The following is a 14,068-nucleotide window of genomic DNA, read 5'->3' on the forward strand; positions in this document are numbered from 1 at the left end:
ACGCAGTCACAATTAGACGGGAAATTTAACTCCCCTTTAATGAATTTGAAAGAAAACGCTTACTTTGCACCTGGGGAATATAAAATTGGAGGAAACTGGATTAGGGGGGACACTGTTCACTTGGGGGATATTGTAAAAGATGGAGAGATAATGACCTATGAAGATTTGAAATCTAGAACGGACTATTGGAATCTTGATAGGTGGCATTATTCCCAGTTGTACCACTGCGTGCGGCACCTCCATCGCCCATTACGGACGGAGGCGGAGCTGACTCCACTTGAGAAGATATGTAAATCTAAAAATTCAAAGGGCACCATCACCAAACTATACGGGATACTGGTTAAGATAGGATCACGGGGTGAAGCACCCTTTATAGAAAAATAGGAAAGGGAGCTCGAAATTCCGAGAGGGACAAACACTTTTCAGAGGATCATGCAATTAACCCATTCATCAGCAATAGACATACGAACCGCCAAAGCAAATTACAAGTGTATTTCAGGGTGGTATATCACCCCGGATAAAGCAAACAAATTTAAAGCAGACCAGACCGCGGAGTGCTGGCGGGGATGCCTAGAAAGAGGTACGATGGCCCATTTATGGTGGTTATGCCCGAAAATCCAAACCTATTGGGACACAATATTAAGTCAAATAAAGGTCATCACGGGCAAGGAGATAAAGAAAGACCCCTGGGTAGTGCTTTTCCATTGTAGCCAAGAGGGGGTAAAAAAATACAAGCAGTCCTTACTCCCCCATCTGTTAAATGCAGCCAAGAGACTTATACCAAAAAAGTGGCAGGAGATGGAAAGCCCTCATGTCTGGAATTGGATAGACGCAGTGGAGGAAACGCTTAGGTTAGAAGAGTTAAAGGATAGTCTTTCAGAGATGGACAGGGAGTTTAGGGAGTAATGGGAAAAATGGAAGGAATACAAAAAAACATGGAGCTATGCTGAGAGAGTTAGGGGTCACTAGAAACAGGATATACTCAAGCAGATCTAAACAACACCGGTCACTTTGATAGCTATCTTCAAATCCTATTCATACAATATTTATCTTTGGTAAAAATTCCACAGTTATATTCTTTTAGGGAAAAAGAGAGAGATCCCTGGGAGCCATGAGGGGAGGGGGGGGGGGATAAACGTTTTAATTGGTCATAGTCGATGTGCCTCGACCATCCTGGCTGGGGGGTATAGGATGAAGTAGCACGATCAAGACCTTATTACCCTAGCGGGAAGGCGATACCTATATCTTTGGGCACATGATTACATTTAAAACAAAAAATAAATAAATAAACAAATAAATCAAAATTTAAGTCACCATGTTAAGCATATTAAAAAGCCATAGTCACTATTACTTGTGCCTGGATAAACAAAAAAATAAAATAAAAAAATAACAGAATATATACCACATATGATGCAAACCACAAACAGAGACGTAAGAAGCATCAAATCATGAGCTGGTCTCTTGAATTTGGTAATAGCTGAGGTGGTAAAAAAAAAAAAAGAGAACGTGGATATAAAACAACAAAAACATTATAAACACTGGGAGGTGGTCATCCATACGATAACCCCTTGAATCATAATGTTGGACAAATAAAACCCAAGATTTCAAGGTCTAGACCACCTTAAAAACGTAATCACTGGAAGTAGACCCACCAGGTAGGAAAGCCCACGTCCAGCAATCACGGTTCACAAAAGATTACTCATTACCAAGAATTGTAACGTTCCCACAGAAGAGACTCCGAGCCCCCAAATGTAAACATTGGTAACTTAAATAAGAAAACAAAAAAGAAAAGGATAAGAGAAAATGATGCCAAGGCTGGCAGGAGTCAAGGAAACAAGGAAAGAGATCAGAGGAAAAGAGAAGAAAAAATGGATCTGTCCGGGGTTCCTGTATCAACTTATTTGTACGATTAGATTTATTAATCCGGGACCTGCAAGTAAGCAAGTCAAGGGGACTATATTTTGTCAAAAATGGATTGTTTATCTCATAGGACACTCACAATTTTTTCATTCAGCACAATCTATGATCTATCTATGAACAAGTTAATAGTAAAAAGGGGCCGTCAGTTTGAACCACCCCCACTGCGCTCAGCTGGAAATAAATAAAAGTAATCTGTAGCTGCTGCTATTAAAGAAAATAGATTAAGTGAATAAATACGTTTAGTGACACCTAATTGTGAACAATGGCCCATATTCTCACTAAAGGCACTTAAGGCACTTACACTCCGCTGTCCCAACTTACAGGAGCAAGTGTTGTATTGCCCAAACACTTGCTCCATAAGTTGGGACGGCGGAGTGTAAATGCCCCGGCGTAGCCTGGCGGATCTCCAAGGGGGCGGCTTGTATTCAAATTAAGCGCGCCCCCGATTCTAATGAACTGAGCATGCGCCGGGCTTCAAAAAGCCCAGTGCGCATGCTCCAGTTCTCGGCGGAAAACGTCAATGACGCCGACGTGTGAGTCATTGACGTAAAGTCGTATTCAAGAACGACTTACGGAAACGACGTACCCGAAAAAAAACACGACGCGGACCCGACGCCATCCGTAACATGGCCTACGTGGGACTTGCGGAAATTTACTCCTCATAATAGCAGGACTAAATTTCCGCTTACGCAAACGACGTTAGCGACGGTTACACGACGCGAACTCGTTCGGGAATCGGCGTATAAGGATCATTTGCATACGCAAATGAGTCCTTCACGTAAATGCCATCTAGCGGCGGCCGGCGTCATTACATTTAAGATCCGCCAGTGTAAGTGACTTACAGATGGCGGATCTTAAGTGTATCTAAGCGAAAATGATTCTAAGAATCAGTCGCATAGATACACGGGCCAAAAAAGGGAGATACGATGGAGTATCCTGAGATACTCCATCGTAACTTCTATGAGAATATGGCCCAGAGTGTCAGTAACTGTATGAAGCAGCGCTTACATAAATAAACATATAATTTAAATAAATAAATAAATAAATAAATAAATAGAGTGAATTTAAATAAAACAGTGCAAAAAATATGCAAAAATATGGCAGTAATGTCTATAATTCGTGAACTTGATGAGTATATAGTGAAATTAAAGTTCATAAGTGATGATTTCTTTAAAGGTCTTCAGATGTTCTTCCACCACACCAAAGTGTTTAAGTGATTCCACCACCCTTCAGAAATGTGCACTCACCACAACAATAGGCCTCACACTCTCGTGTTTTGGCAAATAAGCTTAAAGTGGATGTAAACCCAAATGTTTTTTTCTTCTTTTTGATGTCACAATGTAGAGTATAAGATTCCCTATCATCTGTGCCCAGTCTTGCCACACAGAGGTAATCCAGCGCTGAGCAATCCTCTTTTAATGTTCAGTGAAAATTAACAGAATTCCAGATAAAAACTTGCCAAATTATAAAGTCTGTTTCTCTGTTCTTGCTTTGTCTTACAGGTTATTTACATATCCTGGTAATATACAATGAACTTTGGATCACCTCATATTATGATAAACATAACATAACATATGATAAACATGTCCAAGCTCTAGATATGTAAATAACCTGTAACACAAAGCAAGAACAGAGAAACGGACTTTATAATTCGGCAAGTTTTTATCTGGAATTCTGTTAATTTTCACTGAACATTAAAAGAGGATTGCTCAGCGCTGGATTAACTCTGTGTGGCAAGACTGGACACAAATGATAGGAAATCTTATACTCTACATTGTGACATCAAAAAAAAAAATATTTTTTTGGGGTTTACATCCACTTTAAACAGGATCACTCAGATCAATTGGTAGGAATCCGTTCCAAAGCAGTGTAATCCAAGAGGGTTGCCACATAAATAATGAAGGAAAAAGTGTAATACTGTAAAGCAACTTTAATAAAACACCATATAAAAATCCTCCAAACTATGCACTCACAAACATTCTCTTTAAAACAAGCGGTGAATAACTCCAAAGTAAAATCAAAGTGTTGCCAAAAGGACCATGGAGACCTCATCCATTTGATGTGGCGGTGCCCCAAGCTACACCTATATTGGGCGGGGGTTCTCAAAACTCTGAATGAGGTGTTTATGATTCAGGTACCACAGACCCCCAAAGTGTGTATCTTGGGTATTATAGAGGACCTCCCACTGGAGGATAACCCTAAAAAAGCTGTTGGTATGGCCCTTTTCCTGGCCCGCAAACTTATCCTTAGGCACTTAGGGGAGGGTGATTTAGAATTACATCAAGCAGACAGGTCAGTTAGTGGTCAGACATTAATGGAGAGTGGAATGGGGATAGATGGGGGGAGGGTTATGGCAGGTGACAAGAAAGTTCCCATGTTGCAAACAGCCATTGGAAATAATAGTGCCATTTGTACTACTATAAATTATATGAAAAACACCAGAGAAAAATGTAACAATACATTTAAGTGTTTGTTCACCAATGCCAGAAGTCTGCCAAGCAAAACAGGTGAGCTGGAAGCTCTGGTGCATGAGGAGAGCTATGATGTAATCGGTATTGCTGAAACTTGGCTTCAATCCTCACATGACTGGGCTATTAATATTCCTGGCTATGCTCTCTTTCGGAAAGACAGGGTAAAAAGGAAAGGTGGAGGGGTCTGTCTCTATGTGAGAAGTGACCTCAAAGCAAGCGTGAAAGAGAACCTGGTTGATGGAGAGTGTGATGAGGCTGAAGCATTATGGGTGGAACTGCATACAGATGTGCGTAGTTCAAAATTAATCATTGGAGTTTGTTATAAACCACCCAATGTTAATGAGGAGGTGGAGACTCAGCTCCTTGCACAGATGGAAAGGGCTGCAAGGTCTGGGACGGTGATAATAATGGGGATTTTAACTACCCAGAAATTGACTGGATTAATGGCACTTCTGGGACAGTTAAAGGACAAACATTTTAAAACCTATTGCAGGACAATTTTATGGTGCAGTTTATTGAGGCCCCAACTAGGAATGATGCCCTGTTGGACCTGATAATCTCAAACCATGCAGAGCTTATTACTAATGTTCAGATAAAGGAACACCTGGGTAGCAGTGATCATAACATGATTTCATTTAATGTTAACTATAAGCAAGAAATACATACAGGAAATATTAAAACACTAAATTTTAAGAGAAAATTTTCCAAGGATGAGGGCTGCTCTCCAGGACTTGGACTGGGAGGGACTATTGGCACAGATGAACACAGAACAGAAATGGGAATTCTTCAAAAATGACTGTGGAACCTCACTGCAAAGTATGTTCCCATGGGCAATAAGTTTAAAAGGCTAAAAATAAAACCTATGTGGCTCACGGTCAAAGTTAAAAAAGCTATAAACAATAAGAAAGTGGCTTTTAAAAAATATAAAAATGAAGGAACACTAGTGTTGTTTAAATGTTACAAAGAATATAACAGGATATGCAAAAAGGAAATCAAGGATGCAAAAATTCAAAACGAACGACAGATTGCAAAAGATAGTAGGACAAACCCCAAAAAAATCTTTAAATATATTAATAGTAAAAAGGTGAAGTCTGAGCATGTAGGCCCCTTACAAAATAATCTAGAGTGGGTGACTGGGGACAAAGAGAAGGCAAATTTATTAAATATTTTCTTCAGCTCTGTGTATACAATGGAGCATGGGGGAGCTCATGTCCAAAATGGGGGTGGGAGTGACACAGCCTCAAATCCACAATGGCTCAAAAGTGATATGGTCCAGAAATATTTAGACAGAATAAAGGTGGATAAAGCACCTGGACCAGATGGCATCCATCCACGGATCCTAGGTGAGTTGAGCTCTGTCATTTCAAAGCCACTGTATCTAATATTTAGGGACTCATTAAAGACAGGAATAGTACCACTGGATTGGCGCAGGGCCAATGTGGTGCCCATATTTAAAAAGGGAACAAAGTCTTTGCCAAGTAACTATAGACCTGTTAGTCTAACTTCTATAGTTGGAAAGATACTGGAACGTTTAATAAAAGACCACATGGATGAGTTCTTGCTGGAAAAAAACTATTTAAGCAGCAGACAACATGGATTCATGAAAGACAGAAGTTGTCAGACAAACCTGATTTCCTTTTATGAAGAGGTAAGTAAAACCCTGGACGGAGGCGTGGCTGTGGACGTGATATATTTGGATTTTGCAAAAGCGTTCGATACAGTTCCGCACACACGGCTCATGTGCAAGGTAAGGTCTACAGGATTGGATATATCAGTTTGTAAATGGATAGAAAACTGGCTGAAAGACAGAATTCAGAGAGTCGTGGTTAATGATTCTTACTCTGAATGGTTCAATGTTATCAGTGGAGTACCCCAAGGTTCAGTGCTGGGATCCTTACTTTTCAATATATTTATAAATGATATTGGGTCTGAGATCAAAAGTAACATTTCTCTCTTTGCAGATGACACCAAGCTATGCAGTGGAATAACGTCCTTGCAGGATGTCTCCAATTTACAAGCCGACCTCAATGCTCTGTCTAATTGGGCGACTGAGTGGCAGATGAGGTTTAATGTTGATAAATGTAAAGTTATGCACTTAGGGAATAAGAATATGCATGCATCATACATACTAGGGGGAGTACAACTGGGGGGATCTGTAGTGGAGAAGGATCTGGGGCTTTTAGTTGATCATAAGCTCAATAATGGCATGCAATGCCAAGCTGCGGTTTCCAAAGCGAGCAAAGTCCTTTCTTGTATTAAGAGAGGTATGGACTCCAGAGACAGAGATATAATTTTGCCCCTGTACAAATCATTAGTAAGACCTCATCTGGAATATGCAGTTCAGTTTTGGGCACCAGTTCTCAAAAAGGACATCGGAGAACTGGAGAAAGTGCAGAGAAGGGCAACCAAACTGATAAGAGGCATGGAGGAGCTCAGCTATGAGGAAAGATTAGAAGAACTAAATTTATTCACTCTTGAGAAGAGGAGAATAAGGGGGGATATGATCAACATGTACAAATATATAAGAGGTCCATACAGTGAACTTGGTGTTGAGTTATTCACTTTACGGTCAACACTGAGGACAAGGGGGCACTCTTTACGTCTAGAGGAAAAGAGATTTCACCTCCAAATACGGAAAGGTTATTTCACAGTAAGAGCTGTGAAAATGTGGAACAGACTCCCTCCAGAGGTGGTTCTGGCCAGCTCAGTAGATTGCTTTAAGAAAGGCCTGGATTCTTTCCTAAATGTACAGAATATAACTGAGTACTAAGATTTGTAGGTAAAGTTGATCCAGGGTAAATCCGATTGCCTCTTGGGGGATCAGGAAGGAATTTTTTCCCCTGCTGTAGCAAATTGGATCATGCTCTGCTGTTTTTTTTTTGCCTTCCTCTGGATCAACTGTGCGTATGGAGTTGGGTGTATAGGATTTTACTGTGTTTTTTATTTTGTTTTTTTATTTTTTGTGGTTGAACTGGATGGACTTGTGTCTTTTTTCAACCTGACTATGTAACTGGAAGGATGCGGAGGCCCCAAGGTTGGGGGAGTGGATAGCCCAGATGGGATTCACTCTCCGGGCAGAGAAATACATCTATCAGCACAGGAAACGGTGGGGAAGGTTTGAGTTGCTGTAGGCCCCCTGGTTAAATTCCCCGGGATTAGCCCCACTTGAGCTGGTACTGGACAGGCTGCTCATATAAAAGGCCGGGGGTGAGGATTCAAGACCGGATCAGGGGCATACCGTGAAGGGGGGAGGAGGAGAGGGCCAGGGGATTGAACCCCTGTATACAATGGAGCGGGTTAAGGAGTGTGAGAGCTTGCGGTTATTCTTAAATTGTACTAATGCAAAATGTGATGGTTTAGTGGGAGGAGAATGTAGCATTCCAGAAGTTGTGTGGTTTGTTTTCTTTTTTCTTTTATTTTGTTGTTATGTATGGATGTACAAAAGAGGAAGAGAAACGAAACAGACATAATGTATGTAACCATGTATTTTTGCCATATTATTCAATAAACATCCTTTTTTGGAAAAAAAAAAAAAAAGTGTTGCCAAAAGAAAAACTTCTCCAGATGAATCAGTAGTCACGGCGGACCAATGAACAGCCCAAACGTACTGCTTCATACAGTTACTGACACATTGTTCACAATTAGGTGTCACTACACATATGATCTATCTAGGACAGGGTTTTTCCACGCTGTCGCTATAGTGATTTTGGCTGCTAGAAACAAAGTAAATGAAGGTCTGAGTATGTTGCGGGACATTTATAACAGACTTATTTAGTAGGGCAATACTTGCAACTTTTTGTGAGGTTGACGATTGTGAGGGAAAAAATTATTGAGTGACCCCTCATCTAAAAAACGAAGAACCTTGGGGCATGACCACCACACTTGCAACGGTGAGCATTTCTGGCCACACCCCCTGAAACAGGTAGCCGAGGTGGCGCAATTTATCTTTCAAACGAGACTGCAGTGTTTTCATTTGACTAGCTCATATTTATCAATGATTCATGGTGACATTTAATCAGTGAAAAGAATAATAGGATTTTTATGCTCACTGTAAAAACCTCTATTTGAAGTCTATTAAGGAACTTTTTAAGTCATATACTGGCCTTCCTTCAGCCCAAAGGGTAGTCTGTAAATGAAAGTTAGAACCTAACCATAACAGGTAAGATCTCTGCTCAATCCAGATGGAGCTGAAGATGAAGTCAAACACACGCTACCAGTACACAAGAGATGCTTCTGTGGCAAGCTCATTGAGGGTTCCTGCTGAGAAAATAAACTTGCCTGTCCCTTACCTCAGAACTCGCAGGACTAGGATTGTACTCGATTTCCCCCAAATCCATCAAAGGACATCATCTGAGGAAAGAAAACTTATCAGGCTTGGGTGACTAAAATTCAACGAATACTAAAATGGCATTTTAGTCAAAGGACTATGACAAAAAGAAAAAAAAAAATGTGTCCTGCAGTGGAGATGCCTGGAAAATACATTAGGCTAAAAAACAAGCATCTATGCTCTAGGAAGTATCAGGTGTATGGAAACAACAACGTAGAGTCATATCAATGTTACAGCAAACAACATTCTAGGCCAAGATAACCTCGTGGACCGGGGAGACCCTCTGGAGAAGGAGAGGGATAACACTAAGAGAAACAAAACCAGGTTCTCGAAAAGAGACGGTGGTGCCTAGGATAGGACACAACTCCACAGTATTAGCTTAAACAGGAGTAAGGGGCTCTAGGTTCAAGAACACCCAAGGGCAAAAGGAGAAGGGGAGTACAGAGTGAGCAGCTAAAGAAATGCCAGAGGCAAGGGATTAACCTGGAGGCCTAAAGGGGAACACTGCAACTGAATGTCAGCAGGGCAGAATACCTAAAGACATTCAAGGATTAGCAATAATCTGTGACTGAGATTTAGGAGGCATGTTCACGTGCATTAGAGGTTTTCCTTTTAAAAGGAGTTTAAATACATTCTGCAGGGGGGCACAGTAGCACATAATTTGGGCAACTTACCCTCCATACATGCTGGTATCATACACTAATTCTATCAGCATGCACCTAGCCTATTAGGTGCATGCAGATAGTATTAGTGTATGATCAGCCAATCATTGTTTGGAAATTGGTGCAGGCTCCGCCTCAGCAGGGAAGGAAGACAGAGCTATTGCTGGCAACGATCTCCTGCTGGGGGGGAGTTACATTAGTCAGGCGGCAGTGTAAGCCAATCATTGTTTCTCCCTGTCCCTAATACAGCACGCCGAAGGAGGGGGCGGGGCACGGCTGGCGGCGCGATGTCGGTGCAATCTATGTCCCTTCTGTGGTGGCCGTGCAGATGGAGAAATCGGATGGGAGCGGGGTCAGTACTGCAGGGCAGGCGGCCATACGGGCCGGACACTTTTGCTGCGAATCGGCCGATTCCTTCCCAAAAATCGGCCTATGCCGATTTCACAAAAACGGTCGAATATCGGCCGATATATCGGTCGACCTCTAATATAAATTCAACATAAAGTGATAATGCCCTGCCTTCTGGCTCCCTATGTAAAGGAATATCAAGAAGACCTGTCATGGCTCTATAAATGTATATAGGACTATAAAGAGTACTTGACATGGCTCTATACATGTATAAAGAGAACCTGTCATGGCTCTATACATGTATATAGAGGACCTGTCGAGACTCTTTACATGTAAAGGAATATAAAGAGGACCTGCCATGGCTCTATAAATGTATATAGGAGTATAAAGAGGACCTGTCATGGCTCTATACATGTATAAAGAGGGCCTGTCATGGCTCTATACATGCATATAGGCGTATAAAAGGACCTGCCATGGCTCTATACATGTATATAGGAGTATAAATAGACCTGTGAATTGCCGGCAGCCACAATGTCTTTTGCGCAAACTAACCAATGTACGCGAATTGTGGGTTTTTTTTGGTACCAAAAATATGTAGAAGAATACATATTGGCCTAAACTGAAGAAAATTGTTTAGTTTTCTAAATTTTGGGGATATTTATTATAGCAAAATATTAAAAAAATATATATATATTTATAGCACAAAAAATAAAAACCGCAGAGGTGATCAAATATCACCAAAAGAAAGCTCTATTTGTGGGAAAAAAAGGACATCAATTTTTTTTGGGTAGTGGAGCTGGCAGAACGGGCTGGCGGGCATCAGTATGCTGCCCCCCTAAAAGTGCTGCCTGGTACCCATGGTACCACCCGGTCCCATCATAGGGCCGGCCCTGTTTATGAGCAGTTTATTAGCCATCTTGTTAAAAAATATTTTTTAGGAGGTTACATTTAGTATATGCTTGTGGACAGAAGTTTCTTGTAAGTTTGTAAATGTCCCATCTTGAATTCTCCTAGGTTATAAATCTTGAGAATTATTAGTCAAATAAACAAGAACCATGAGTTTACAGAGACGTTTTTTTTCTCCTGTGGATTAAGAAACAAAAATAGGGCTTATTCAAAAAGTTGCCTTAAAAACAAACCTTATTACTCATAACAAGTAATCATATTGGTGATAAATCTCATAGTATTACATTATATTGCAGTAATTATATGCATAATTAATTGAACAATGTCACATTTTGTTTTCTGCATTTTTTTATATATAATTTTTTTAAATATAATATTCAATAAATATTAATCATGGATATAGTAAAAATGTATTAAAATGAATATAGCATGTTTGTAAGACTTTGAAAAGTTTTAGAGTATAGAAACTATACTTGTGTAATAATCCTTGTATTTTGAATAACCAGGATGTTTCTTGTACCATTACTTAACTTTAAGGCTGGGTTTACACCTATGCGAATTCAATGCACATTTCTCCGCATTCAATTCGCATAGCAGGAGAATGTGTCTATGGAGCCAGTTCACATATCTCCGCAGCGGGTCCAGTGCGGTGTGCCGGAAAAACGCATGCCTTTTTTGGTGCGTTTCAGGTTCGATCTCAGCCCAAAATATGGGCTGAAATCGGACCTGAACAGGGGAACCAGCACGCACCGGACCCCTGCTGTGAGCCACATGCGGGGACGGTGTGAACTCGGCCTCAAGGAATCTGAGAAGTTACATTAATGACCTTATCCACATTGTCTCTTAACCATATATCCTTGTTTCAGATGCAAAGTCTACCAAGCTGGACATATGTTTGACATTTCATGGTACATTATAATTTTTATTTAAGCTCAAGTCAAAAGGTTATTCAGGAAATAAAAGTACATTTTCAATACAACACCGCCCCCTATTGGCCACTGTGAATAGAGGTTCGATATTGCCCCTATAAGTTTTGGGCAGGAAATTACATGTGTTTGACATCACTCATGACGTGAAAGGCATTTACACACCCATTCCTGGGGGAAGATAAAAGTGTATACAGATAGTCGAGAGGGGCACTGAAAGGAAGGACGATAGAGAAATGTAGAAATGGTAGAAAACTCCTTTGGGGGATATACAGCGGATATCTCTCAAAACAAAAGTTTCTTGGAGCACCGGTAAAGTATTCATTTTCTATTCTATTGATAATTGGATTATATTAGCATATACAGGTCTTTCTCCAAAAATTTGCATATTGTGATAAAGTTCATTATTTTCTGTAATGTACTGATAAACATTAGACTTTCATATATTTTAGATTCATTACACACAACTGAAGTAGTTCAAGCCTTTTATTGTTTTAATATTGATGATTTTGGCATACAGCTCATGAAAACCCAAAATTCCTATCTCCAAAAATTAGCATATCATGAAAAGGTTCTCTAAACGAGCTCTTAACCTAATCATCTGAATCAACTAATTAACTCTAAACACCTGCAAAAGATTCCTGAGGCTTTTAAAAACTCCCAGCCTGGTTCATTACTCCAAACCGCAATCATGGGTAAGACTGCCGACCTGACTGCTGTCCAGAAGGCCATCATTGACACCCTCAAGCAAGAGGGTAAGACACAGAAAGAAATTTCTGAACGAATAGGCTGTTCCCAGAGTGCTGTATCAAGGCACCTCAGTGGGAAGTCTGTGGGAAGGAAAAAGTGTGGCAGAAAACGCTGCATAACGAGAAGAGGTGACCGGACCCTGAGGAAGATTGTGGAGAAGGACCGATTCCAGACCTTGGGGGACCTGCGGAAGCAGTGGACTGAGTCTGGAGTAGAAACATCCAGAGCCACCGTGTACAGGCGTGTGCAGGAAATGGGCTACAGGTGCCGCATTCCCCAGGTCAAGCCACTTTTGAACCAGAAACAGCGGCAGAAGTGCCTGACCTGGGCTACAGAGAAGCAACACTGGACTGTTGCTCAGTGGTCCAAAGTACTTTTTTCAGATGAAAGCAAATTTTGCATGTCATTCGGTAATCAAGGTGCCAGAGTCTGGAGGAAGACTGGGGAGAGGGAAATGCCAAAATGCCTGAAGTCCAGTGTCAAGTACCCACAGTCAGTGATGGTCTGGGGTGCCATGTCAGCTGCTGGTGTTGGTCCACTGTGTTTTATCAAGGGCAGGGTGAATGCAGCTAGCTATCAGGAGATTTTGGAGCACATCATGCTTCCATCTGCTGAAAAGCTTTATGGAGATGAAGATTTCATTTTTCAGCACGACCTGGCACCTGCTCACAGTACCAAAACCACTGGTAAATGGTTTACTGACCATGGTATTACTGTGCTCAATTGGCCTGCCAACTCTCCTGACCTGAACCCCATAGAGAATCTGTGGGATATTGGGAAGAGAAAGTTGAGAGACGCAAGACCCAACACTCTGGATGAGCTTAAGGCCACTACCGAAGCATCCAGGGCCTCCATAACACCTCAGCAGTGCCACAGGCTGATTGCCTCCATGCCACGCCGCATTGAAGCAGTCATTTCTGCAAAAGGATTCCCAACCAAGTATTGAGTGCATAACTGAACATAATTATTTGAAGGTTGACTTTTTTTTTTTATTAAAAACACTTTTCTTTTATTGGTCGGATGAAATATGCTAATTTTTTGAGATAGGAATTTTGGGTTTTCATGAGCTGTATGCCAAAATCATCAATATTAAAACAATAAAAGGCTTGAACTACTTCAGTTGTGTGTAATGAATCTAAAATATATGAAAGTCTAATGTTTATCAGTACATTACAGAAAATAATGAACTTTATCACAATATGCAAATTTTTTGAGAAGGACCTGTATATGACTAAACTAAATTTAATTTTTGTAGCATTGTCTTGAAATTGTTTTATTTCTAACTGCAGTACAAAATAATTCTGTTTCAAATATTGAGAAATACACATTGTAGTATATCTCAACAAAAACTGACTTTAAAGTCTTAATGGTTTTGTTACGATATATATTTAAACATAATATTCATCAGAGAATTATCTTTACTGTAAATAAGTATTGGTTAAATTACCAAACTCTGTGCACAGTATAACATTTTGTCCGTGCACTTTTAAAGTGTAAGCCTGAAGCCATTTACTAAGCCGTCATGAAGTGTTAAGACATGGTATTTTTGAAACAAGAGCTTGTGGTTAAAATTTCTCATTTGTATCACCCATATAAATTTGATATTTGAAGTTATATATTTTATTATCACCAATTATATTTGATATTATTTGTGCACTGAATTTATATATTCTAGCACATCACTGTATTCATTATTGTCTTCAAACTAGCATGGATAAAACAAATTTGAATTACTTGGTTGATTTGTGGAAAGACGTG

The sequence above is a fragment of the Rana temporaria genome, chromosome 1, assembly GCF_905171775.1.
Source record: "Rana temporaria chromosome 1, aRanTem1.1, whole genome shotgun sequence".
Taxonomy (NCBI): Eukaryota; Metazoa; Chordata; class Amphibia; order Anura; family Ranidae; genus Rana; species Rana temporaria.